This window comes from Alligator mississippiensis, chromosome 11, assembly GCF_030867095.1.
Source record: "Alligator mississippiensis isolate rAllMis1 chromosome 11, rAllMis1, whole genome shotgun sequence".
In the NCBI taxonomy this organism is placed as follows: Eukaryota; Metazoa; Chordata; order Crocodylia; family Alligatoridae; genus Alligator; species Alligator mississippiensis.
The window spans coordinates 53,808,298-53,813,411 of record NC_081834.1 but is presented as its reverse complement, the minus strand read 5'-3'; the positions used below and the strand labels follow the sequence as shown (position 1 = coordinate 53,813,411).

Below are 5,114 nucleotides of genomic sequence, written 5' to 3'. Positions count from 1 at the left end.
CACAGAGTCAGACCAATTGCCACATTTAGGATCAGGAAGGAATCTCACCCCATGGTTGGACTGACACAACCTGTGGGGAAGGGAAGTGGGCTGATTTCCTCTGTGGCAAGTGATGTGTTCTTTGGATCTCTTGGGCTTATTTTAGCAAGTTGCTTTCTGTCCCTGCAGTGGCAGGACATTATCAGTGCCCTTCTCCCCTGCTTTACCCTTGTCAAGTTAAAGGGCATTTTTTCATGTTCCAAGCATTACACCTGGCAGTTCTGCATGGACTGTTCCCAATTTTTTTTTGTCTTGGATGATGTGGATAGAGATGATCCTGCCTAAAACAGGGGTTGGACTGGATAATATCCTAAAACCCTTTCCAGCCCTACTTTTCTATGATTGTATGATGCTATGAGTCTATGACAGGTATGTTTATTCAAGAAAAGAGATACAGACATAAGCAGACTCCCACACAGCTCTGTACCAGCATGGTCAACTTTGTCACCCATGGCAAACCACCAGCGCACTCTCTACAGTTGAACATAAGCCACACTGACATCCAGTACTGCCTCATATATTGCAAGAAAGTGTGTGGATGAAGCAGGGCGAAGCAAAATTCAGAGTGAACAGGACTCTAGCTGCCTCCAGGGGTTGATAGAGCATCCTCCTTCTGTCTCCTTAGCGTGGAAGGGAAAGGGCAGCTTGCCTGTGGATGCTGAAGCCCACCTGATCCTATGTGGGTCTCAGTTCTTCACATGTTTCTTCTGCCCTGGGGTTGTGGAGGGTCCATGGAGCTGAGCTGGAAGAGGAAGCACAGGTATGGGACAGGCTGCCCCAATGGAAAGGCCCAAGAGACTGAAGATGGGGCTTGAGTTTGGATTGATTCCAAAGGACGGTTTTGGACCCTTAGAGCATGGGAGAGCTCCCACAGGTGGGAAAAGGGGAGCACAGAGGATTCCACTTACTTCTGAAAGTGGGCTTTTCCATCTGAGCAGACCCCAGAGCTGGTACTGGTCCGGGGCAGGGAACTGCCTGGATGAGAAGAATGGGGTAAGGGGCTTTTCTCACCCTTGAAGCCACCAGCTTCCGCTCCAGCTCAATAGAACCAGCCGGCGGGGCTTTTCCCCCTCAAAGGGGTTCTGGCTTTTATCCAGCCAAGATTACAGGAACCTGCTGGCTTGAGGCAGAGGTTCCTTCAGGGTAGCTGTGCTGTCTCCCTAGCCAATGCTCACCTGTGGGGGCTTCCAGTTGTTTCATGATCAGTGGCATCAGGAAGCTGCAGCTCTGGGCGGGCGATGGGCTTGCAACCTGGGGCTCCTCCGTGCTGATGCGCAGGAAGTTCTGCTCGGTGGTGGTGTAGGGGGGCCACTGCTCCCCACTGCTGCCTGCCCCCGTGGGGTTGCTGGGAGGGAAACATTCGACACAGCATGTGAAGATGAGCATGAGGTAGGACCAGGGAAGGGACAAAACACCAGCAGGGGCATCATCGCTTAACAGAGCAGGGGCATCTAAGTCAAGTCCTACAGCTTTTTCAAAATGCCTGTGAGCTGCCTTTGGATAAGAGCATAGCTGCCTCCCAGTCTTCTTCAGTGTGGGGAAGACTCACAGTGGCCTCACTGAAGGGTCATCTTCACCCATTGGCTTCACAGAGTGTTCGGACCGACACAGTAAAGATTCCCACGATCTCCCCGGGTCCTATCATATTTCGTGTCCCACATCAAATCAGCTAAATCAATTCAAATCAGTTAAACCAATTCCAAATCATATCGACTAAGCAGAACTCAATCGTTCCAAAAACCATATTGATTGAGCAGGCAGAACTCAGTTGTTCTAAACACCATGTATGGCACTACAACCAGTGAGCATCCTCCATCCCAGACCTATCATCTTGGGACTTCAGATACTCCCAAATCCATTGGCAGGCATCCATGTGGAGGCCCAAGCCTGGAGGTCTTGGGGTTCGGATGCCTCCAGATACTACAGGCAAGCATCCTCCATCCCAGACTCTGTAGTCTGGGACTTCCAATACTCCCTACTTTTGATCTTAGCCCACAAGAGGCTGAGAAGCAGCCAGTGCCAGACAGAGCAGGAGGATTTCCCTTAATCTCCAATTCACATTCCTACTAATACAACCTAGCCTGCTATTGGCCTTCTTGGCAACAAGAGCACACTGATGGTTCATAGCTTACAATCCCCTATAACCTTCAGGTCCTTTTTGGAAGTTTTGCAGCCCCACCAGAATTCTCCAGTATTTTGTATGTCATTTTGCCATCCTAAATGAAGTATTTTGTATTTCCCCTTAATGTCTTTCATCTGATTCATTTCCAAATGTGTCCCTAATATGTCTGGGTCATTCTGAATCTGAGCCTCCCCGCCACCCTCCCACCCTCCAGTGTCTGCATCTCCATCCAACTGGGTGTCACCTGCAAATGTAATTGAAAGGATGTCAGTGGTGCATAGCCATGGGGTGTGGGAATCTGAGAAAACACATTCCCACCACCTCAGAAGCAGTGGATCCAGAGGTATATGGGTTTTCAAAACGCCCTGTTTGGAGTCCTGGGGAATTTTATCCCATAATCAGACTGGTATGGACAGTGAGGATTTTTGCCTTCTTCTGTAGTGGGAGTGGGGGGTGACCCTCTCCCTTGGACCTCTCAAGTGCATTTTAACAACACTTGCAGAAGCAGGACATTGGCCACCATTGCTTTACCTGTGGCAGGTTAGGGAGATATGCCCTGTAGCTATAATGGGGTTTATTATGTATTTTTGTAATAGGTTAGAAAAGCATTTGTACAGGATGCATTGGATAAGGATGATCCTACCTAAGGAGCAGGGTTGAACTAGATGACTTCTGGAGGTCCAGATCCAGCCCTATGGTTTTATCCTTTCCAGCCCTATGGTTTTATGATTCTATGGCAAATGTTAAGGAAGGGACACTTAAGTGCTGACAAGCAGATTTGATGCAGCTACTCCAATCGCCCACAACCTCAGTCAGGATGGACCATGTTCATAAGCCTCTCTGATCATTTAGACAAAAGGAAGAAGCAGTCACTGAATGTAACCTATGCGGTTGAGGGTTTTGTGCCCCAGAGCTAGAACTTGGTAGGGTTCTAGAGCAGAGGAGCCAGATGAATGGGTGGTTTCCTGTTAACAAGCCCTCGGTCTAATTGGGCATGTCTACACGTTGCCATATGGTGACATTGCTACAGCGCCATGCTTTCATACTTCCTTTTGGAAGTACTAAAGCAGAGCACAATATGGGCTGTTACTGCACTGTGCATGCGGTGCCCGGTTAGATTTCATCGCTATGTCACCATAGAGATGTGCTATAACCGGGGAGTGCACTGCAATGGCCACACAGCTGGTGATCACGTGTAGGTTTCTACATCGCCATCATGTGCTGTACAGTGACATAGGGCATTGCTATGTTGTCGTAGGGCAACATGTAGACGCCTCCATTGATCCCTGTCTTTGCTGCTGCTAGAAACATATGCTGCTAGAATGATCTTAGCTGCCTTGGTGGCTTGGTTGGGGATGGAAACCATGGGTCAGGGACTGAAACCATCTTGGAAGAAGAATGTACTTGGGGCTGTGAGGGCCTAGAGAGACAGAGAGAGGGCGGGTTTCTCAGATGGGATGTTCTTACCCACTCCTGGCAAATTCTGCCCAGTACCACATCACCCTGCGGCTTAGCGCTGCCTCGGCTTCAGTGAAGTTCTGGTTGCCTGCTGCCTGGGTCCCAAACAAGAAGAGCAGGTCCGAGCCGTGTGGCACCCCAGTCCACTCAGGGGATGACAGCTTCCTGGGGCGATAGGCAAAGGTATAGGCGTACACAGGACTTTGGGCCTCTGACTCCCGCTGGGCAACATCAACTACTCCACAGGCAATGAGCATGTCACTAATAATCTGCTCCATGGCCCATCGGTACTGTGTGGTGCCCTGTTCTGCAGGGCTGTACTGCAGTGCAATGGCCTCAATAACATGTTCTGGTGTCCCCTGTAACATCTGCCCCAACACTTTCAGTAGCTTCTCCCAGCCAATCTGACTTGCATCCTCCAGGTCAAATGGGAAATAAGAAGAAATCAAAAAGTTGGATCCCTCATTGGTGGTGAATCCAACCAGGATGGGCATAGACTGGTTGTGCCCAGCCTTCACCAACTTCCATGGTGCATCTGGCAGGAAATCCCCATCTGTGGTAGGCACGAAGCTAAGGTGAATTAGTAATTGACGCCTCCCAACGGACATCTGATGCTTGAGGATCTCCCCCACCTCCTTCCCTTGCAGGCATCCCACCAGGGCAATGTCATTTGCTTCAGGGCAGCCCAGCAGTAGGCCTAGGGCCCGGACCCTCTGCTTTGCCTCCTCTGGATCAATCCAAGCCCAGGTGGAGCTGGAAGCTCCACTCTGAATAACAGCCCGAGAGAAGAGGGGATGGCTGCTTGGAGAGAGGAGGTAGAAGTCAATGGAGGCACCCCCAGCACTCTGGCCAAAGAGGGTCAAGCGATTGAGATCCCTGCCAAAGCAGCTGCATTATCCCTCAGCCAGTGCAGTGCCAGCTGCTGGTCCCACAAGCCAGCATTTCCCGGGGCAGCCGGTGGCAAGGACAAGAAACCCAGTGCCCCCAGCCGGTAGTTCATGGAGGCCACGATCACACTCTCGGTGGTGGCTAGGTAACGCCCATCATACAGGTCCACAGAGCTTGCCCCCATAAAAAGCCCCCCACCATGGATCCAGATGAGGATGGGAACTGGGGAAGATGGCCGGGGATGGGGCACCCAGATGTTAAGGAAGAGGCAGTCCTCAGAATAGGGTGTTTTGGGCATCCACATGCTGCTATCAGGCCAGCCAATTAAAGGAGGCTGGGGACATGGACTACGAAAGCTAGTGGTATCCAGGATGTTTGTCCAGGGCTTGTGGGGAAGGGGCTTCTGGAAACGTAAGGCTTCCAGAGGGGGCTCAGCATAGGGGATGCCCAGGAAGGCAGTCACGGTGCCGGAGCCAGCTGAGAGACGCCTGCCCTGGATAGGGCCACTGGTGGTGTTCACCACTGTGCCATCGCTGTCATAAGTGGAGCTGGAACCCAGCTGGGAGAAGAAGAGCAGGCAGGTGACTGCAGGGAGGAGTCCCAACAT

The 5,114-nt window shown here is 51.3% G+C and overlaps 1 pseudogene; it reads right to left on the bottom strand.

Moving 5' to 3' along the window:
* Positions 1-725: 725 nt before the first annotated feature.
* LOC106738284 (acetylcholinesterase-like) lies at positions 726-5,114 on the bottom strand (annotated as a pseudogene).